A 24,420-nucleotide genomic window follows, 5' to 3' on the forward strand; every position below is an offset into this window, starting at 1 on the left:
ACCTTTCTCATAGGATCACTTGGTGGCCTCAAAAATGTCTGTCCATCTGATTTTTGCTTTCAGGAATACTCTGACATAGTTGGGGCAGGCCTTAAATCATTTGTGTTGTTCCTTCAAAAACGTGCTCAGCAAGAAAATGTTGAACAGACCAATTCCTTCCCCAGTTCCCTCACCATCCGTATGACACCTTGCTCGATCGATCTTTACTCTGATGTTGTGTAATGATTCATGGGATCACGTCACTTCTACCCAGGGGCGGGAGGCCATTCCCTGTGAGTAGTGGGAGTTGCGCCTGCGTTGCATCATTCCCCCTAAGGGTGGTGGAAAGCCGAGCCTCACCAGGAGAGACTCCACTCATGGGAACAAGGAATCGCGTTTTGTGATGGAACTCCCTAACTCTCTTTCCCTTGAGTCTATGAAATTCATAAATTCTGCTGAGAAACAATCGGACAGTACTACTGTATGCTATTGTAATATGTCTTCCTTTCTTCCTGTAAATATTGATAGCATCAAGATCAGGAAGACTAAAATGCACATAAAGTCTGCTCTGAAGTCATATTCCAGAAGTAATGTGAAGAAGAAGATTGATGGAGTTATACAAACTACTCCTTTGGCAAGTACAGAAGGTACTGGGATGAGGTGGCCTCAAGGAGGCATGCATAAATACCCAATGGAAACAAACAAAGCACTGTGACACTCCGATGGGGAGGACCCAGCTGAAGGAAATAAAAATAGAGAAAGGACCAAATAAGAAGCGAAGCAGGTGGGAAGCCTGGCCGGGCTGGGTAGTTCAAACCTTGGAGAAAGAAGCTATGTCACGGCTCCTGTAAGGTAAAACACAAAAGGCTGCAGTACCACCAATCACAGCAGCAGTGGGCTTGGTCTGGGGGCAAGCCTATAGGCTTCTAGCATGGGGGAAGCTGCTTTCTTTGGTGGCCGAGATTTGTGGGAAAAGGCTAATTAAGGGAATCCAATACATGAGATGGGAAGGGGAGTGGAAGAGCAAGTTGATTAGGGTGGTGGGGGATGTAGTGACATCAGAGGGTGCTAAGTCCTTCCAGTAGCTGAGGCCAGAATAGGGGTTGAGAAGCCAGGAGCACTACAGATGTCTGCAACTCAGGCATGCTCTGGAGCCACATACGATTAGAGCGTGCGAGATTCCACATGCCTCCCCAATTGAGTGGAATGCACTGGACAGGGAGATTAAGGACAAATAGATATCAACCCTCTATAATGCGTTAATTCTTAACTCAATGGTACTATTAGATGACTTGAAGGAGATATGGGCAAAAGGATGTGGGCGATATAGAGGAGGACAAATAGAGGGAGGCCCTAGAGCGCCCCATGGAAGTGGCAGAAGCAGCCCGCTTGAGGATGCTACAGTTTAAATACCTGCCCAGGGTCTACTATTCTAGAGACAAACTGAGGAGCATGGGCAAAGGGGAGGTCGACACTTGCCCTAAATGCAAGACCCACCGAGGGACCTATATCCACATGGTATGTCAATGCCAGAAGCTGTAGAGATACTGGTGGGGGAGTCCAAAAAGATGTAGAAGGGGCCTGGGAGAGACCAATATGATTGGACCCCAAGGGTGCAGTGCTCGGGATCTGGGAATGCAGGAGATGGACAGACATGATAAGAGCTTCCTGAATATATGCATAGTGGCTAAACAAGCTATAGCAGAGAAATCGATGAGATTGGAAGCCCAACAATTACTGCGTGGAGTTCTGGGGTGGATGTTAGAAAGCGGTGGGACCGAGTAGTGTACCAGAACCGAGCCTGCCCGCAGAAGTACAAGAAATTTGGGGAAGATGGGGATAGGAGGAGGGGGGGACTTCGAGGGGGAAGGGGGGAAACAGGGGTTGTGGGAAGAAGTGTGAAGGAGAGGTGGGCCCAAAGGGAGTGTAAACCATGTAGAAGATAAATGTGAGTGGGGTGGGAGAAGGAAGGGCATGGGAGGAGGTGGAAGCTCTGGACCGAGGGATACACGTGTTGATGCTTTAATGTTGCTATTTATTGATTGTTGCTATCTTTGGTAAACCCGCTTCAGTGCAAAATGTAATAAAAAGTTGTTAAAAAAAAAAAAAGGAGCTACGTTAGGGAAGCAAACCTCCAGTCAGGAGGACACTGACAGCAGATGGAAGGAGCCTTTTTACGGCAGACCCAGTGCAGCCCTGACTGGAAGCCGACTGACGGAGGTATGACCTCGAGGAGGTGGACCGAGCGGTTTATTAACTGTGCCGAAACCATCTGGCTGGGGACCCCACAGAGCCAAAGCACTTCAGTGAGGTGCGGAAAGAGAAGCAGAGTGAATGTTCCTTGGGAACGCATCAACCCAACATCCCAGGAAGAACCTGCGACATTGCTACAACAAAGAAGGGTAACGGAGTCAATGGTGATGAGCTAAAGAAGACATAGGGCCTCATTACAACTCACCCGGTATGGAAACAACAGTGGCGGTAAACCCGCCGCCACCGTTGTTTCCATACCGGGTGATCACGACTCCTGCAGGCGGAGGCGTCAATCCCGCCAGGTCTGACCTGGCGGGTTTAACACCGCCCGCCTGCAGTTGGACGAGGAAACACCACCACCATTACGAGATGGTGCTGCTGTTTCCATGATCCCCATTCCCATTGAGTCCTATGGGATTCAATGGGAATGGGGATTTACACCATTCCGCCTTCGGAATTCCCGGGTCACCACGGTTGTAATGCCCCGGTAATTCCGGGAATCACGGAGGCAGAATAGTAATACGAGTCTGGCGGTAACCAGGCAGTTTTACCTCCTCGGTTACCGCCAGACTCATAATGAGGCCCATAGTGCCCTATTTGCAGGCTTCAAAGAGCTGTGACCACTGAAAGCTATACACGATGACACTCCGGGTCTGATCTAGAAAACACAACACTCTCCACACTGGCTGCCATTGGAGGCTCCAAGCATATTCAAATCTTTATGTATTAAATATAAGGCCCTTTAACTTAACCCCCCTAAATAGTTGCCTGAGTCACTATGTTGGGAGGATTCTCAGCCCTTCAGAGACAAGAGAAACTGTTCCTGGAAAACCCCTTCCTCAAGAATCTACAACCTAATTTTTGTCAGGAGGGTCCTGAAAGAACTTGAACTCCCTTCCTCTAAATCCGTTTTTGCCCCTTGATTCATCTTCTCATTTTCTGGAAGGATGTTATGACATTCTTGTTCAAGAAGTATCTCAATTACAGGATCTGCTAATACCCTGCGGGCTAATTTGTGTTTGATGACTTTCAATGTCTTCCTGTTCTTATTGAACGTTACAATGTATGTTAATGGATCACAGTGTTGCAAGGTATCCCTTTCAACATTCCAATTCCCTTTATTCCCTTTGACAGCAAACAGCCTCAATAATGAACCTTGTCTATGCCTCGGCCCTCTTTTTTTTCTAATGGAGGCCTTTACAATTACATTTGCTTATTGCCAGAGCGTTCTTTGTTCTTAGATTTTTGTTTGTATGGTATCCTAGTGAAATGTTCCTTTTTGGAATGCTCATCGCTCACTGAACTTTGTGCAACAGGAATTCTGTGCTCCACTCCAGCTCCCATTCCCCCTCCATACTCTACGATTGGCATCCACTCATCGCCTCCCCTCTACCATTATCTGGTGGTCCCCCCAGGAATCCTCTGCCACCCCCACCAATATCCAGTATGTTTGTCCCTCCCCCAGGCACGCCCTTCTCTACTACTGACTCAGCACTCCTCCTCCTGATGCTGTTCACTTCCTGGATTGGCAAGTGGACATTTTCCACATCTTACGTGTGAATCATTAATTGCGCAATCCAGGAAGTGCAACAGACTTTCAGAGTAGGCTGATCATCAGACCTCTCTCGGATATATCTATGGCCCCTAAATCCCTGATGAAGGCTGTTAGGTACATGCTCGTGTTCGTAATACGTACCACCCTTACTTCACTTTAATGCTGTTAGTTTCTTTTCTTGCATTAGCTTCCCACACTATAAGTCTCTTTTTCCGCTCATCTGATCCTGTCTTTGCAAACCCTCTAACACTCTCATAACTCACCTGGCCCCTCAGGTCTTGCCTTGCATTCCCCATCTCACTTTTATACCTACCTCCTCTCCCTTCCTCAAACATGCCTCGAAGTGTTATGTTTGAGGATTGATAGACTGCCTCCTTTGAGGCCGACTTTTTCTTCTGAACTCACTACTCTGTATTATAATGCTTGAGTTGAATTTGATGATTGTCCCCTCCCACTGTTCACTGATGACATAGAGAACTTGTTTGCTTTCTCTTCTGTAACTTGTTTTGTCTGCCATTTGTACACTGAACTGGTGTTCCTTGTTACCTGCAATATACAACTATATAAACAAACATATACAACATATATGCACAACAGGTTCAAGGAGGAGGGGAAAAGAAGGATGGGTTTTAAAATGAATCTCTAAAAAAGCTACACTAAGGACATGTGGTGTTTGCCTATATTTCCAAGTGCACATTAATAAATGGAAGCAAGTCCTGCCCAACAACTGATAAGCAAATCCGATAGCAAATTAAACATTTTTCTGATTTATCCATTTTGTGCTGCTTTGAATTGGACAGCTACTTTGACTTTAAAGATGTATAATGTGTTCAGTTTTTATTATTTATTATTATTGTTATTATTATTGTATTCGTTGAGCGTAGACCTACCTTTAAGAAGCAACTGAGCTCTTTATACCTGTATACAAAAGTGCAGATGCATAATGGAGTGATTTTCAGTGGTACCAACAGACACAATATACATCGGGGTAGGCTACAGAGGAACACAGAGGAGGGGTTTCCACTTTTATAGGGTGGTGGGGAGCAGAGGGGGTGATGGCCAAGGTGTTGAGGAGGAGAGACTCATTGAAGAGGTGGGTTTTAAGTTCTTTCCTGAATTGTATTACCATAGGGGCAAGTCTGATGTTGACGCGGTTTGTGGTTCCATAGTCTTTGGTCTCCAGCAGAGAAGGCTTGCTTTCTGGTGCTTTCCTTTCTGCAGCAGCTGATTTCAAGTCTGCACATGTTCTGGCTTCTAATGGTGCACTGTTCGCTGGAGATGCTAAGTTTCTCCAGGAAATAGCTGGGTGACTTGATGGCGACTGCAGTATAGATGATGGAGCAAGACTTGAAGGTGATTTGTGCGTGCAGTGAGAGTCAGTGAAGGTCGATGAGGGCTGGGGTGATGTGGTTGCATCTGCATAGACCCTTGATGAGGCATGCATCTGCGTGTAGGACACTTCTCAGGGGCACAAGGGAGGATGACTGGGGGCCTTTGAAGAGGGCATTGCTCCAATCCAGGTGGGATAGGACCAGTGCTCGAATGGTGGTTCTAAAGCTGTCTGGAGGGAGGAATAACTTGACTTTCCACAGGAGGGAGAGCTGATACCAACCTGTCTGAGTTTTCTTAGCTATGTGCAGTGGTGCAGTGGTGCTGAAACTATTTTCAGAGTGGGGGTGCTGGCCAGTGGCATCATGTCACAATCATTATTGGGGGCATGGAAGACCTGTGTGGTGGGTCAGAAGAAGGAGGCAGACACTTGGAGGACATTTTCAGTGTGGTTTATTAAAGCAATAGGAATAATGCCTATCTTTCCCTATCGCTATAGGGGTTTTGTTGCCTATATAAATAACTCAAGGTACTTGTCAGTCATCAGGAATTCCTATATGAAGATGTCCTCCATCCAAAACTAATTCTAACTGACTGTACCACTATTTGGCTAACAAGAATTACATTGGGAAAATGTCTCTTCCTTCTGGCAGTTCTTTTAAGGCAATGCCTCAGTGTTCCATAGTTCTCGTTAGTAAAATATCTTCAGATAATCTCTTGTCACCTTCTGGAAAATATCCTGTAGCTCTTTTATAATGTAGTTAGGTTTGCTGGCACCTGTTGAGATAGTTATTACACAAGGCTTTGCAATTCTCTTTCTTATACTCTCTCCCAGGCGTTTATGTCTTTCTGATCTCTGTAGCTCTGCCTTTTTAAGTTGGCTATCCTTTGTAACCTTCCTCTTTCCTCGTGTGGCTCAGTTTGTTCACTTCTTCTGTCCTCCTTCACTTGACTTCAGTTCCCAATTAGATTCCCACCTTTCCCCTGAGGGTGTTTGTCTCCAGTTCTTAACACGTTTTCCTTCAGGTATATTCCTTATTCTTAGGATCACCTTAGGGTCACCTTAATACAGTTCAACTATATGGGCTTTATATTTAGGGACTTGTCACTTTCACTGGGGCATGTTTCTCGTGGTATCCCTTCCTTTATACCCTCTCTCTTAGGCTTATTCGTTATTCTTATGGTTACATAAATACAATTCCATTTACTGGTGTTATTTTCAGTATCTTGTCAATTTAACTGTGACAATCTTTTCATCTTACATTGCGATGCCCCCCAGTGCCACCGGGTACTCCTGTTCTCCCGTTTACCTCTTTATATGCAGGGGAATATTTTTGGGCTCACCGCTCGGTCGGATTCTCTTCCTCTACTCTGCTGTTTGTCTTCCTCCTAGGCGTCGGTATCTCTCACTTGGCTCTATTCCTCTATGCGACCGTGTCACACTATGGGTTGCAGGGTCTTTCTTGGACTCTTGTTTGACGGTTTCAGTGTTGTTCAATGGACGGACTTCCCACCACAAAATCCTCATGGTCATGCCACCACGAGAAGGCTTCTATTCTCCAATTTTACACTCTCCTCAGAAATGCCAGGCTTCCATTGTTTCCTTCTGCTGCCCAGGAAAGTCGTGGGCTGTGTAGTTCTCCTTGGCTCTGTCTCGTCCAGGTGTCACCTCATCAGGGGGCTTCCCCAACTTACACTCTTCCATCTCTGGTCCTACTGCCCCTCTACTTAGCGTACTCTCCCTTACCAGCCTCATTGTCTCAGGAAAATGTATGTCTCCCCTTACAGAGGCAGATCCTCCTTTTTTGTGCACAGTTGGATATTTTGGCTCTATTCGGGTTCTCTAGTAATAATGATGTTGAAATCCCTATTTCACCAATGATTTCCTGCGCTTTAAGTCTCCAGTTTAGAGGAAACACATCCATTGAATATAGAAGATATTTCGCAATAATATTGATCAAACCCGACTTCTCAACCGCCATGACACATATTCTATAAAGCGAGCACATTTTCCATTTACAAATAGCATACAGTGACACTAAACCCAATTCATGTCTCACAATACACATGGGCTGAGACGGTGGTAAGTTCAAAAATTGTTTCCAGTAGCATCCTTCAATGACTTTCCAGTACGTGTATGATCTTTTCAGAGAGGCCTCTGTTCTGTAAGTTATTACTGGGACAAACTTTTGCTTGTAATAAATTATTATCGGGACCAAAGAGAACTTACAATACTTGGCCTTAATTAGAAGGGCCTGCGACACCGCTGTTGTTACCTTTTGTTTTACCCAATGATCATCAGCATTGAGATTCGAATTATGTGTAACAAGGGTGCCTAGGTATATGTAAGATGACACGGTTTCCAAGGTTGTACGTTGTAGGGGCCAGTGATGGGCAGCACATCGCTGCTTCTAGTACCAAATTGGATTACCTTGGTTTTCGCTATGTTAATAGTTATGCAATTTTCCATAGTATAATGGTCTAAAACTTTCAATAAGGCATGGAGGCCATTCGCGGTCTTTGAAAGTAACACCATGTCATCTGCATATAACAAGTGTTTCATTTGGATATCATTGATTTTCGGAGAATCTGTGATTATCGAAGCAAATTTCTGTCCTACCTCCGAAATGAAAAAATTAAATGTGGCTGATGCCAGTAAACCACCCTGTTTGAGGCCACGTGCAGTCTCTATTGGTTCCGATAATAAGCCTTCATTGTTCAGTCTGATCTGTATGGTGGTATCTGTATGTAGTTGGATAATCCACTTCAGAATAAACCAGGGGCAGCCTCTATCCATGAGTTTTTTTATATATTAGCTCACAGGGATTGTCTTAAAACTGGCAATCCCATATATGCCATTATGATGGATGGTCTAGGGAGTAACTCAAAGGAACAGAACTCCTTGTCACTAAATGGGGAGTCACTCCCAGTGAGCTCCCACTTGTCCAGAACCCCACGGTAGGTCTTGCGCAGTGGGCTCATCTCTCTTGCCACAAAGGGGGAGCTCCTCCTTGGGGAGAATGGACGTAAACCTTTGATTCGTCACAGCTGGTACTACTGAGCCATTGAGTGCAGTAAAGTAGCAAACACTTTTCAGCGAACATTTGTTGTGGGGTAGGGAAGGGGCAGCAATGTATTTTTGAAAATATATAGTGCACTTGTGTATTTGAAGCATATTTTACCAAATATACAAACAAAATAGGGTATGTTAATGGATGGTCCATTTTGAAATGGCCTCTTTCGAGTTCTGTGCGATTGTAGCAGAATTTCTCTGGGAAAAGTCCACCATTTTAGCAATTGGCCATTCTGGCCCATCTCAGGCTCGGTGGGTCAGGTCTGTGATTCTGAGCATGCATGAAGTGAATCCAATTTGATCTCAACAATGCACCCGGCATACATCGGCAACCCTCTGCCACCTCCTCATGCAATTGCATATGGTATTTGATTGCAAAAATAAAATGTACATAGCATGTGCATTAAGAGAGGCCACCAATCACATGCTCACTTAGAACTCTGTCCGAAACCTTCAGGTAATCTGCTCTTGACATTTAAGGAATGGTATCGATTTCATTAGCTCTCTGAGTTAAAAATACATGTAATAGAGCAGTATGTTAATGATTCCACTTTTCATAGCCATGATACTGAGCAAATGCCATCATTCATATTACAAAGATAGGACTATTAAACAGTCCACGAAAATGTACAAGAGTTCAACCTGTGCTCTTCCCTTCAATACACAGTGTAGTCACTGCTAAATGGTCCATGTTACGGGATTCAAATACCTGGCTAAGGCAGGTGATACCAAAAAGAAAAGCAACCCAGAGAAAATATCCAGCATTGTTGAGTGAAACATATACCTCTCTTTGAACAGGCACAGGATACCAAAAAGAAATAATTGCATTGTACTGTAGTATGATATGTTATTTATAACACACTTAATACCCAGAGTTTTCTAAGCGCAGACCGGGGGATCAAACCTGTGTTGTTCGGTGTCGTCTTGCTTCCAAGGCAAGCACGTTGCCGCTGAACTATCCTTCCGAGACTAGAACTTACATTTTTCATAAAGGTCTGTATGGCTGCGCCAGTGCCATGGAAATGGGGGCATTATAGAAATTGTGAAATGTGCATTGAGTGCCCCCTACCAGTGTTCAACATACTTGCTCAGGTGGGTTAGTTCATACTCTATAGCAATACAATCCTTGAATTTCAAGCTGATACTTAAAACAAGTGGCAGTAGTATACTACTAAATGTAAAGCATCTCTTCTAAGAAGGTCCGGTAAATAAAATATAGAGCAGCCATGCTAAGGCATTTATGAACTGTTCATGTCAATGGAAACTATATCAGCCCTGCTGAGGACTGCTGTTCCCGTACATTTTAGAGAAAGGCATCGACACCGAAAGGTTATTATTATGAAAATTAATACTTCCTGCTGAAAAATGCTGTACTGTCCTATAAGAAAGGGTGGAATATCTCCACTCTGTGCATCATGGTTTAATGACGACTCTCTTGATGATTCTAATTACAGGTGGAATTTCACCAGCCTAAAACGCCCATAACATCCCATGTGTTCCAGGCAACATGATTGGTTGAAACATTGTACAAATGACTGATCAATCTAATTAGCTAAAACAGCCTTTGCCGCATGAAGGCCCAATCAGAAAGTGAGGCATTCATTTTTGGTGGGGGAAGAAGGGAAGGGATAGGATCAGTGGCGTACCAAGCCGGGGAACTCTAGGAGGAACAGCTTCCCCCTCAGTGGCTCCTTTAGAGCACAACCGGGACATTTGGCACTGGGACACCTCTCCTGTTCGGCACCCTTATAAGGTGACGAACTGGAAAGGTGTCCCGCTGGCAGGCCAATGAGGATGGCGAGCACAGTGTTCCCGGTCAGCACCCTCATTTCCCTGGCACAGAGCATTACAATTGGAGCCATTCGCCTTTGATGGGAGGAGGGGGGCTATTAGCAGGAAATGTTGTCCCTTAAGAAATGTGAATGGGGGTGATCAGAAGGGAGAAGGCTGCATAATGCTGCACGCTTTATGAAATAATGACTACGGCTTTAAAACCCAAGGAGAATTTGTTAGGCTCATATTAATCTGCATGATGCTATTGTGAATTTGCATGCAGGATTGGGAGAATAAAACTAAAGCCATACTCTTATTGCTGAACAATTTCTATGACGATCTATATTGTGTATAGTTAGTTCATTATGAAAGGCTAGTTTATTATGTAATGTGGGTTGCTTCCGAGGAAATGCTATAAATGAAGTATTATTTAAGAACATGAAGTGCAAAGCAAAACCTTAATAAATATCTATATCGACTAAACCTGGGAAGATGTGCTCAGTTGATTAAATTGTCCACATCTCAGTTCCACCATTTAACCAAAGCGTGTGATCCTGGGCAAATCATTTAATCGCACTGTGCCTTGTCTGCAGTTCTGTAAGTGATTCACTCCATAGCTTATGTTAATGTATCACAATGTTATAAAAGAAAAGCCTAATGACTATAGAGTTGCTCCATATATAATAGTGCAATTTATATATTTTGCACCACAAAGTTGTTTGCCAATTCGCTTACATATGGCAACTTATTCTCAAGTTACTTCCATAGTGCCTCGAATTATCAAAGACTGATGATGCTCCTTGCAATGTCTTTTTCTGTGACGTCACTTTTGTTCGTACAATCCACATGCAAAATTGTAGGTCTGCATGTATTTACCCTACAGATTCTGGACAGGGCTCTAATAGATGAGTTTCCTGCATCTGCAATGGCCTGCAGTTTTATTTTATTCTTATGTATATGTGTTAACATGCTATCTGCTGCTAATAAAACCCAAAAAGTTGATTGGGGGTGGGGGGCCAATGATACCGTATGGAGTCACATGCATTGTATTTGGGGGTCAAGTAGCAGGACTTTTGTGTGGGTCTCCCCCCACTTTAGCAATGGTGGATACTCCACTGGATGGGATGTGGAGGGGTATTTCCTGCCAGCATGTGCTAAACAACTGTACTGTGATTAAAAACATGGCAGCCCCTCTGAGACATTTTAGTAATGTCTGTTTAAAAGTATAGACATCCTGAGGAGAAGGCTTGTAAGAAACAACATTTTGTGCCATTAAAAGTAATGAAAGCCAGTTGAGAAGTGGGGCAACATTGGAGGTAAATAGGTTCTGTCGATAAATAGAAATGTTGGTCAACTTAGATGGGATTGAAATCTATGACTTTCAACACATTTCTGCAGTAGGCACATTAACCCAACAAGCTATCTCACCAGCATTGAAAACTGGATGCAAAACCTAGATCTCTGCATCAGGTGCATTAAATGACTTGGGTATGTTTTGTACCAGGCCGGTGTTCCTCAGAGGTCTGTAAGGACGTTACCTGTGTTAGCAGAATATACCAATTGCTGGACCCAAAAGAGGTGGTGGCATTGCCTTCATTAACTTAGTCACACTCCTTAACCCCATCCACCCACCTTGCACATGCTTTGAACCCATCTCTCTCAGCTACCCACTATCATACCACACCCGCATTCATCCACCTCATTTACCACCCCAACACACGATCCCAACTTCCACACTGAATGGTCTGACTTCACTATTATCAAGCTAGTGAGGAGGAATCTCTTCCAGTGGACACTGGATTTTGGACCTCAGCGCCCTCCTTTTACTTGCAAATTTTGTCTGTGTCGCATGAGGCTGGTAACAACGGAGTAATTGTGGTTCCTCCACTCCGTTTTTGAAAAAGTATTCTTGTTTTGGTTACACTTAGTTCTGCTCATGCGCCAAAAGCAACCACACAAATGAGACTCAACTCTATTGTGAAATAGTAAATAATGTATTTTTGGTGAAATTGCCCTTTAAGATGACACGTGTTTCGACGGTCCACACTGTCTTTTTCAAATCCGGGCTGTACTCAGTATTTGCACAAAAATGATATACCCATCATTGGGAGAATATACACGTAAGAACATTTTTTGTTGAACAATTAATAGGGATGAACATAAATACACATTGAACACACCATGTTTGGTAGACATCAAGGGAGGGGGGTCGAGGAGGATTAATTAGGGTGAAAAGAATAATCAAAAAGACACACTAAAGAGAGACTACAAAACATTGGTTAGTTTAGTCAATCATCTTGATATCATGTTGTATAACACTGTATTCTGTTCATTTGAACTGCAGCATGGTTATAATCACTACCTTACCCAATTGTTTGTCTTGACAATTCAAAATAAGCCTTTCAGCATGCGAAAAAGTCATGGGGTTCAATCCCAGCCTGCCAAAAGAATCTGAGTGTAAGTAATGTGTCCATACATAATTCAAACATCTCCGCTAATTACGTGTCTAATCCATATTCAATTCGGGATGGTGTTGGAAGATACGATAACCAATATGTGTGTTTGAACCTTTACATTTATTTGGGCATTTTTAAAGCCAAACTTTGAATGGATTCAGTATTTCTGAGGTCTAGAAAATATCTTTTTCCAAGTTTAACACATGTGTTTTGCCGTAATTTCAGGTAATACATTTAGCTTTGAGCGAGAGGTTTGCCAGAGTGTTTACACTATTGTACACTTGGAGTCGTTGCTTTGAAAGCATAAATTCGCTCTCTAACTATTTTGTGATAGACGTGGTACTTAATTAATATTACACGCGTGCGTTATATATAAGCACGGATTCCAATCTGATTTGTGCTCTTTCAAACCCATGTTGGGGCTTACCTGAAAATGTCTAGCTTCCCGACGTTCGTGCTAATCTGTCCATGTTCGTTAGCAGACTGGATTGTATGCCTAATATGTTGTCAATGCGGTCCCCTAGCAACCACCGTAGACCCATCCTATCTACCACCATGTTCAACCTATCCGATGAATCCCTCAGATAGATTTAGCAACCACAACATCCACTCTCAATAATATGCAGGTGCTAGGCAAACATAGTTCCAAATTGCTTCCTCCTCCGAACTTCACCCCTTCAGCCCCTAACTCTCCACCATCACCACCTGCATGGCCATCCACTTCCTAAACCTCAAACCATCCAAAAGGGATATCTCCTCATCTGACATGTAGGTACAAAACCAACCTCACCACAGACAAACCTCACAGAACTCTATCCCCACCAGTTAAGACCCCAGGCTTTGACCACCACCTATCCTGCACACACCAAGTAGCTGCTATCAGCATAACATGCAAAGTACAGCTATTGGCCTTATGCAAGAAAAGACACATCTTTCCTCTGCTCTCTTCTAGCTCCAATGGCTCCCAGTAGCCCAGAGAAGTCATTTCAAAGGACTTTGCTTAGTTTGCAAAGCTATCCACCTCAAAACCGCAACACAACAAACAAATCATCAACCATACAATCACTACACAAACTGCCCAAAATCTCCTACAAATTCCACCCTGTAAGCTAGTGTGCATATAAAAACAAGCCTTCAGACAGTGCGCACCCAGAACCTAGAATATTCTACAAGCCTCACAAAGTACCTATTTGCCCACACCTAGGGGTGTTGCTAGGTCTGGAAAAGATCAGGGGCTAAGCTAATGTTGGGACTGGCGGGACTGAGGGCTAGCTAGCATTTTGGTTGTAGCACCTGAGCTTCTATCCGGGGCTACAACCAAAAGATCTGTGGTTATATCACACTTACCCACCCCCTAGCAACGCCTCTGCCCACACCCCAACCAGTCAGATCACCTCCGCTATCCTTTGACTATCCTAATCTTTCTACCGCATCTGAAAACAGTGTAACTTATTTTTCCATGTCATTCCTTTTGATCTTTGTAATGCACTCAGAGACTCTCTGGGTATGACCAGCACTGTACAAAAGTTTAAATACAATACATGAAATAAATAATGTGTGAATGGTTCTTCTCCAGCACAATTGCTAAATGAAAGGTCAGCCCTATATGCAAACCAGGATATTTAAAAACAGGCTGCTGCCTTTCCAAAGCTTGTAGGTCTGGGGAAGTGTCAGTAACCTGTCAGATATGTGAGAAAGAGACAACATGAAACTATCTGACTGAGACTAGACTGCTATGTCAAGATGTCAAAGACAGCAATACAACTCACACTGCCCACAAGTCTTCATAATACTTGCTCATGAAGAGGGAGGGAGGTGTTCAAACATTGTTCCCATTCAGTCCTTTGTCTCTGTGTTACAATTGCCACCAAATGTCAGTACAGGGCCAATACAAGAATACCAACACTTCCGCAAAGTATGGGCACTTTTTCAATAATGAAAAAGCATGTAAATACTGATGAGAAATGCTGGCACTGTGCCATTAAGCATGTGATTTATTTCTGAAACATACGGCTACTCACTCATTTAGAAACTCTACTGAGAAGTAGCAGGTCCATACTATTAAAATTCTTCTGGAAAGCTTGGGTACCCATTCATAGTGTAGTTGCTCTACAAGTGCTGCTAGATTCTCACAATGCCTACCAACGATCAATGTACTACTGATGAACGCACTGCATGCCCAGGCAATCCTTGCCCTCTCTGCTGACCACATGCTGTGGCCTAGCACAGCAGCCTTTCAACAGAGACTTTGCATATCCACATATATCTTGCCCAAAGGCTAATGGGGATGGGAATGGTTTGTTGTTGCATGAGTTTTTTTTATTCTTTCAAGGGTAGATAGATGCATCTGATTACAATTATTGATGGCCAATGTCTGTAAATATGACGTGTTTACACGTTGTATCATAGTTAATGATTTTTGTTGCAACATAAATGGCGTCCTTTCGCTGAGGCTGAAAAAGGACGTGGATGTAGGAAAATACACAGAAATAAGCTCTTTGCGGTTTTCCTGCCTGTACTGGAAGGCTGTGTTTTTCTGTTGAATGGAGGGAATATGAATTCTTCAGAACCCATATCAGTATTTTCATAAGGGCAACGTGACAGAGATCTCTGCACACTCTTCTTGTATTCATGTAGAAAGAGCTGGCAGAGTCAAGAAGGATCAGCAGAAGTGGCAGTCGTCATTTATTTGTGGCCGCTGGCATTATCAATGCCCGTCCTGTACCCATACACATGTATTTGCTGCGCCTTCACAGCTGTGAAGCAACGGAATGCTGTACAACAAAGGCAAACAGTGAAAGGTTACACTGATGTGAATATAATTAGAAGGCTAGAGTACTAAGGGTACCTTTTCAGGGTCATGGGGAGAGGTCATAGAGGGCTACAGGAAGGGGGAACAGGCTAGTGAGGGAAAGGCAGATGTATTCTATGTGTTGGTGGGTGTGCAGCGAGGCACTGCTGAAGCTGTATTACTGTGAGTTTCAGACAATCTGACCTTTCTAGTTGTATTGTGAAGTCGCTGCGTTGGCCTTAGAGATTCCTACAAAGCCATGTGCGTTCCCTTTAATACTCCCTACCCTAAGAAGACTGCAAGGTGTCAGGTCACTAAGGAACACCTCCCACATGTGTCACGTCTCTTTCTTTGCTAATCCCACCAGAGGAACCCATAAGTGAAAAGTCATTGAGGAACTCCCTCTTACGTCCTTGCCATTTCCTAGTGGTTACGGCCTTATTAACACAACTAAGAATAGGATTTCATTTTGATTTCTCTCTAGGTTTACACAATTCTGAAAATAATGACTGATTTTGATTTTCAATCCAATTCAGTAGGATATAATAAGGAGACAATATCCAATCAACAGAGAAGCACTTACTTTATTGGGGGGCTGTTGCATAAGCAGATAGGTGCCCAGTTGTTATGCTAAAAAGATAGCTAGCAGTCTGACTGCGCTAGATGAGCCGACCTAGCACTGAAGTATGGTGGACAGTGGGAGGATGGGGAAGAGGGGTACATATAAAGATTTCAGTGAGACGTGGCGAAGGCCTGTTGCGGCTAAACACAGGGAATCACCAATGTGTGAATTGAGGATTTAATGATTTAATGAATGATGTTTTTTCCCAACATTATAAAAATGTTTCATCTTACTGATATTATACTATTTGATTAAATGTATGTACCAAGACATTTTAGGTACCAGTATGTAATGTTGAGAGTTGAAAATGATTGTACCACTTGTGAGGACTGGTAAATACAAGGGGCCTCATTACGACCCTGGCGGTAATCGCCCGTCATTACCGCCATGGCGTAATGAGCGTTTACGCCGTGGGACGATGGCGTAAAGAGCGCCACATCACGACCCATCGCGCACGAGCATTACGCCATGGCGGTAATGCAATTAACGCCATGGCGGAAAAGGCCCCTACCGGCATCGCTAAGTGAGCAAAGTGCCCTTCCGCCAGCGTAAGTAGCCGTAAAGGCCAAACCGGAAATAGCGTCATCGCGCCGGAACGGGAAGCAGCCCGTCGGCCATCTTTAAAAACACAATCCATCGCCATCCTACCAAACAACACCAGACCCAACCCTGACACCTGTCCCAACCAAACACCCACCCATCCAAGTTCCCGAAAATGCCAAAATCCGTGAAAAAGGCATGTGACCGCCAGCGCCAGGAGCGATTCAGCCGGGAGGAACTCTGCATGCTAGCGGAGACCCTGCAGGACAACGCAGGTGTTGTTTTCTCCCCTGAAATGACCAGGACAGCAATCGGGAAGAAGAAGGCCATCTGGGCCCTGGTGGCTGAGCGCGTCAGCGCGGTGGGGACCGTACCCCGCACCCCACAGCAGTGCCGGAAGCGCTGGGATGACCTGCGCATACGGGTCAGAGCCGTCATCTCAGCAAACCGCAACCTTGCCCAGGGAACCGGTGGAGGGTCGGAATCCCCCCTGAAACTCCAACCGTGGGAGGAGATCTGTGCAACCACCATCGGCATGGAATCCATCGAAGGCGTTGGAGGGATGGAAAGGGGAGCCCCGACATCAGGCGATGAAGGTAGGTGCCTCATACAAGACATGCCATAGTCACAGCAGTCCAATCATGTGTAGCACAAGGTTGCCCTAGAGTGTAAATGCAACACAAATCAATACTGCCCATAGCCACATGCGAGCACCACCCTGCATACACTGCTGGCACCCGCATACCTGCATCCACATACCACACTAAAAGGAGACAACCTGCATGGCACTGACTGAAATCTGCCTCATCCACTGGCCAAAATAATGTCAACCATTGTCATTCCAAAGTCCGTAGACCCATCAATAACGCCCTCCCACCTTTGCTCCACCACAGGCACAGAATCACACCCAGAGGACCAGGACACCCCTGCGCCGAAGAGAGCGAAGTCCAACAACAACGTCCCTGCACCCTCAACCTCAGCTGCAGTGAGGCAGACCCCACGACAAGCAGGTCCCACTGCAGGCATACCGGAGGTCCCACCGGCAAGCACCCCTGTTGGCAGCAGGCCAGCAGCAGCTGCTCCACCTCCACCGACATTGCCTGCCACAGAAGGCAGGGGGTCAGCGGCCAGCAGCAACATCGGGGAGACAGCTGCAACAGCTGCATGTTCTGACTCGGACATGGAGCAGGAGGTCAGAAGCCCCACTGACCAACTACATTCCCCCTGTTTCTCAGACGCCAGCCCCCATGAGGGTGACACACAGGGGCACACTGAGGCAGAGGAGTGGCCTTCCACCCCATGCCCTATCCACACTCCACAGGAGGGGAGCAGCCCCTCCATCACTCCACCTGCACTGGCCATGGGCCAGCACGGCCAGCAGTCCCTCCAGGACATCACTCAACGGCAGCATCAACTGTCCACAATGCTGGATGAGCATGCCGCGGAATGTGTGGGGGCTAGGTTTAGCATTGAACAGGCCACGGAGACACTAAGGGCCGAAGTGGCGCAGAGCACTGCCACCCTGAGGGATGCCATGCAGGCCATGTCCCGGGACATCTGTGCCGAACTTGCGGGCTTGCGTCGTGCGGTCACTGACCTCACCCACACAGTACAGGAGCTGCATGCACAGGGGCAGCCAGGGACATCCTCCACTGCCAGTTCTGCGCAGAGCAGCCCCGTGCGACGTTCCGGACGCAACCTGCGCTCCACAGCCAGGGGTGCCCCGGGGGCCGGGAGAGGGGGCTTGTGACGGCCTGTGGACACTGTCACAGGCATCTGTTGACACCTACATGGGGTGTGTTGGGGTGTACAGGGGGGAGGTGGGAGGTGGGAGGGGGTGTGTTGGGGTGTGCAGGGGGGAGGTGGGAGGGGGTGTGACACGACAGTTCATAGTTCCAATACACTTTTTTCTTTCAAAAAAAGAAATGTGTGGACATTTTCATTGCGTATGTGTGCTTTATTGGTGTACAGTCCACAGTGTGCATGTCCCAGAGACACACAGTGCCCCAAGTGCAGTCTCCATGCGATAAACACCAGCCGTGTGTGCTAGAAGCAGTGGTCGATGATACTTTGGCGCATGGCACGCCCCTCCTGTGCATCGCCTCCTCCATGTGGTGGCGCCCCATCTGCACCCTCCTCATCCTCATCGTCAGGTGGTTGCAGTTCTGCGTCAGGGGGCAGGGGCACATTCCGTCTGACGCACATATTGTGCAGCATGACACATGCCATGACGATCTTTGCCACCTTCTCATGGCCATACAGGAGTGCCCCACCAGACCTGCTGAGGCTTCGGAACCGTGCCTTCAGGAGGCCGAATGTCTGCTCTATGACCACACGAGTACGTGTATGTGCACGGTTGAAGTCCTCCTCGTGCTGGTTCTGCGGGTTCCGGACTGGTGTGAGGAGCCACCTCTTCAGGGGATAGGCTGCATCACCTGTATGTAGGCGAGAATGTATGTGTCAGTCATGTTGTCTGATCAGGAACATGATGTTCCACCATGGCTGGCATGGAACTGTTACCTTGGCTCACTTCTACATGCACTAATTGATACACACAATGCAACCAGTATATGCTCATTGCTGCCATGGCCTGTTTTGCATGCCATCACCCTATGTATGCAGAGGGGTTGTGTGCATTGTGAGTGCCCTTCCTCTGTCTCCGTTCTCTGTGTTACTCACAGCCAGGTGGAGTATGCATCATCCCCCCCCCTTTCTGCCAGGTGGAGTATGCATCACCCCCCCCCCCCTTTCTGCCAGGTGGAGTATGCATCATCCCCCCCCCCTTTCTGCCAGGTGGAGTATGCATCACCCCCCCCCCTTTCTGCCAGGTGGAGTATGCACTGGTACGTCATTCCCATGCCCACTTCCATGACATTGCACTCACCAAGTAGCCAGGATCTTGGGCCTGCATGTCGCTCCATGTAGCGTGGTATTGTGGAGTTCCTCAGGACCATTGAATCATGGGTTGATCCGGGGAATCGGGCACAACAATGTGTGATGATCTTGTTGGAGTCACAGACCATTTGCACGTTGATAGAGTGGAACTGTTTCCGGTTGCGGTACGGTACCTCCATGGCACGTGGAACCACCAATTCCACATGGGTGCAGTCGATGGCACCAATGCAACCGGGTATGCTGGCTAGTGCATGGAAACCCACTTTGGTGTTTGCAATCTCCTGGGCAGTCCGTGGTAATGAGATGTGGTCGTCTGTGTGCTTGAGGAGGGCATCGAGCACTTGGATGAGTGTTCGTGAGAATAATGGTTGTGAAATGCCATGCAGGTGCCCCACTGTGTGCTGGTAGGTGCCTGTGGCCAGGAAGTGGAGTACAGCCACTACCTTCAGTAGGGGGGGATGGCGGTTGGACTTTCTATCATGCTGACGATGTCGTTGTGTGTCATGTCTACGATGGCGGTGATGGTGTCCCGGTCCAAACGGTACAGGGTGTGGATCTGCTCAGCAGTGAGGTTGTTTGGATTGGCTCTGATGCGTGGGATTGGGGGCTGCCTGCGTGGTGGCACTGGCTGTGCTGGTGGGGCTTGCTGGGCCTGCCTTGACCTCCTTCTCCTCCTGCGTCTCCTCTGTGCTGCCTGTTGTTGTTGTTGCTGTTGTAGTAGCACATGCATTGCTATCAGGTCCTCCAGCCCCAACATTGCTAGTCGTATTGGCATCATTGTGGAGTGTGACTGGGTGTGGGTAGGGGTGGGGTGTGCTCTTTTTGTACTCCCCTGAGTCTGTATTGCCTTCACCTGTGCTGTTTCTGTGCACCTGTGGCAGCTGCATTCACTTGACATGGCCCTTTACGGTTGGTTCGCGATGGCGTTATTTGCACCATGGCGGTAAGGTACTTAGCGGCCTCGGTGATGGCGTTAGGTGCATGTCCGCTTGGGTCGGCATTTGCGTACCTTTCCGCCATGGCGCTAAGTACGGTGTGGGCGGTCGCGTGCGCGCACCCTTAGCGCAGTTAGCGGCAGCGTTAACTACGATGCCGCTATTGGCATCGTAGTTTACGGTCACGAGTCATGATCGGACCTGGCGGAAAACGATGGCGGTAACCATTTACCGCCATCGTTTTTCACTTAGCGCCAGGGTCGTAATGATTGCTTCATGGACTTTTGTGGTAGGCCTCTTGTAGGTATTTGGGTTCTGACCTCCAGAGCGTGTCCCAGGAGGTACCAGCAAGGCTACCCACGTATGTGTTTTTCTCTGTGACTTTGTCACACAGTAATACGTTTGGTCAGACATTTTCCTAACTTACAAAATATCTTAAAGGAAGGTGTCTTTTGTGAATTTCGAGCTGCGGGTATGCTATATTGATGCTAGTTAGCGTCTCAGTTTAACACTTTCAAGATGGCGCTCTCACTAGGTGTTAGTCCTGCTTTTATGGCAATGACAATTCTGGCTCTTGTAAGAGCATGAGAAACGCTGCACGGTTTCAGTTGGCACACACTGGCTGGCAACACAGTAACGCGCTGCGAGTTGCGTGAAGCGAGTCTTATTGCTGCAGTGATATATATGACTGGGGCATGTTAGGGCGGCATGTGGTTTGTTTCTTTGCCGTAGTACGTGACTTCGGTAAGGCTTACTATGTCACTGGGACACGGATGCTGGAACAGTTTGGCTGTTATAGGCATGCAGGTTTATAGAGAGCAATTGACACTCTTTTGTGCGATGGGCATGTTAGATCCTACAGCCTACTGTGTCTGTGGATAGTGTTTGTGGGGCCAAAGCCCCCCACCCCTTATTGTTGTGGAACAGGATGCAAACATACTTAGGGCCTAATTCACAGAAGCATTTTATAATGACAAAGCCCAATTGGAAAACACTCTGTGAATTTGGCCCTTAGTGTTTTGGTGTGCATTGGGGACATTCTATATACTATGCGGTGTCCAGGTGTTTTCAGGTACTCCACATGGGGTGTGGGCACCCTGCATGTTGTACTAGCATGTCTCACCACCCTGTTTCTCTTGGGACACGTTGTGTTGGTAATGGGAATATTGCGACCAGTACAGAATGTGCATTCTTCATGAATCTTGGGGTTTGTGCTTTGGTTTCTTGCATCTGTAGAAAATGTTGGACTTTGAATCCATTAAGAAACAAGTATGAATATTCTTTTCTCCCTGATATTTGATGGAGCAATAATACAGTTTCCAGGTATGGTGTACTCTAAAAATTGTAGACTTTACATGTTGGTGGGTTTTTGGGAGAGGAAACTTAGGATCCTTCTAGATCCCATTAGTGAAAATCTTGGTGCGGTGTGCGTTTTTTGTTTTAGTGTTGACTATGGCCATTTGAGGCCTTTAGGCATTATCAAAAGTTCTACTATGGAGGACTTACATTGCAATTTTGCATACCGGGTGATCCCATGCACAGTGAGCAGATACCCTTTATCAATTATATGTGTTTGTTCTGTGAGCATTGACCAGATTTAATTCCATTAAATGGTGTTATGTCAATCAGCTTAGATCAATTAACTTTGTGGTTTTTAAAAATCCTGACTTCTTATTTCTTTGGATTTTTTTAGTATTAACAATCCTGTGATTTGTTTTAAATTCTGTGAAGACCAACAAACCCACCCATCAAAAACTTTGCAAGCTTGCAGTTGATAGCCCATGATGAATGTTCTTCTAATTGCTTGATAGTGACAGAAACATGTTGGCTGACTTTGTATGTACACAAATTGGGCCATTGTAGATTTTGTCTTTTGTCCAATTGTGGGTGAATATACATTGGTAATGCGGGTGTTTGTATGTTTTGTACCATGTATCTTGTGTTCTGTGTGGGCTTTATAAGGTTTTATATATTTTCTGTAACTCTTTTTATATCAAACATTTTGGAATAAAGTTAAATGTTTATTTTATGAGTATGCTATTAGATACATTTTTTCAGGGTTCAGCATTTCAGACGAATTGGTCAGCAGTATTTTTGCTATTTGTTTCCTTTCACTGGGATATAAAATGAAGCAGGCCCTCCAATTTTCGGATAGGTATGATCAAGTCATCGAAGGCTGCAATAATCGTGTTTTATGCATTAAATACAGCTGCACACAACTGAAAAACAGCAAGGATTCTCACTACCGATATTCTTTACAACATAAGGACAAACCCCTAGATCAGGAGAGGTCACAACAGCCTTACCACATGTTGCATTTGCATGCAGTAAATATATGAGAAAACACAGACAGACTCACTCACTTCAGACCCTCTAGCCCATCCACAGAAAAAAATCACAACCATCACAAAAATTCATAAACCTAGCAGGACATCACAATTATCATAAACTTTGCAAATATGGCATGGCAGAGTACAATACAGCTGAGCATGCCATATCAAAGTCAAAAATCCGAAGTTCCAATTAGGCCAATTAGACAGAAAAAAGTCCTGGTCGGAGTAAGAGGTATAATATTGTCTATTTACGATCTGATGCCCGTGATCTAATGATGGTGGGCACAGAAGACTGTAAATGGAAGCCCAAGGAGCTCTGAGACTGGACCCTGTCCCACGCTGCACAAGAGTGCACGCAGGGGCTGACAGGCATGACCTCAGAGTGACCCAGAAGCCAGAAGAATCCGGCATGGTACGGTAAGTATTTATGTTGTGCATGTCTGTGTGTATGTTTGTATGTGTATGTGTGTGTGTATGTGTGTGTATGTGTGGTGTGAGGCATTGGGCATGAAACAGGGGTACAGGGTTGAATCTCCCTCCGCCCAGAGTAAAAGTAAACACCAGCAATTTGGGGGATGAAGGTGGGAGTGGCGGTATTAGGGGGAGATAAATCCCCTTCACATTACCATTGGCCAAACATTATAGCAGCCTTTTTGGTATGCAGCCTTCAATGGGCGGTGTTCGGACATAGGTCTGTATTGTAAGATGTAAGGCTGAGGCGACATCAAGACAGGATGACAGTAGATTCTGTCACAGGGAAGAATGTAGAAATCCTTCAGGAGGAAGACTCATTACCACCAAGAAGGCTGGACACATTTCACAAATCTACATTTTTAGAACACCTGACACTTCTGTCCTGTAATTTCCTGAAGGAGAACAAATGTGAAGCACAGTTTTCACTTTAGGGGATACTTTTAAGTTTAGCCAACCCAGAGAATGTGCAGATGTCCTTTCTTTCTGAAGGAATGGTACTGCTGTTGCACTTAGGTTGTTTCTGACATATAAACAAGACACAACTGGAGAAACTGCACCACAGTGCATGCTTGAACTTTCCAGTTGTATGTCATCAATATTTGTTGGGCAACAAATTGGAGGCTGGATCATAGGCTCAATTTCATCTGTATGATCATGATGAGGGTCCTATATGGCTGCACAGTTTATCTACCCCTAAACCAGAGTATCCAAAATTAAAGGTGTGTGCCAGATTCTCACTGAGCATACAAAAGAAGAGCAAAGTGGGGTTTATTGAGGAGCCGTGGAATAAAGACTATTTACAAGAAACTCGTCTCACATTGAAGGTTGTGGGCTGGTGATCAAGCAAATCCTTTCCAATTTAATAATCATCTTTGAATAAGCAAGAAGGTGGAGGTGGGGTTTTTGTTAAGTAGGTTTTCTACAGTCGTGGGAAATAGCAAAGGTTATTGAAAGGGAAATCATGAGCATCATAGTGGATGTAAGAGATATAATAACTATCATATTGGTGTATGCCCCTCATTAAAATCAGAATGTCTAGAGGCCCGAAGACCTTACAGCACAGTGTTAGCTGAAGGTGATTTTCTATGGGAAGAGTATCTTAGTTTAGTGGTAAGTAGGCAAATGTCACCATCACCAATATAACTGGCTGTTGCAGGAGGCATGACTGTAAGCTGCCGAAACATTATCTGTGTGCAGCTATTGAAAGCTGGATGGGGATTTAACATTGCATGGGAGACACCAATTGAGAAAGATACAAGAAGCTGGTACTTTTGCAAAGGAGAGCAGGAAGAAAGGGATGAATGCTGGTGGCTATCTTTGACTGAAGCCCCTGTCCAGATCCCTGTGATTCTCCAAGAGAGGGCCTGAAACGCTGGTGTCTTTTCATGAGTGCCAAATGCAGAGTTTGCCAA

Source organism: Ambystoma mexicanum, chromosome 7q (genome assembly GCF_040938575.1).
Source record: "Ambystoma mexicanum isolate Mex_15411 chromosome 7q, UKY_AmexF1_1, whole genome shotgun sequence".
NCBI lineage: Eukaryota > Metazoa > Chordata > Amphibia > Caudata > Ambystomatidae > Ambystoma > Ambystoma mexicanum.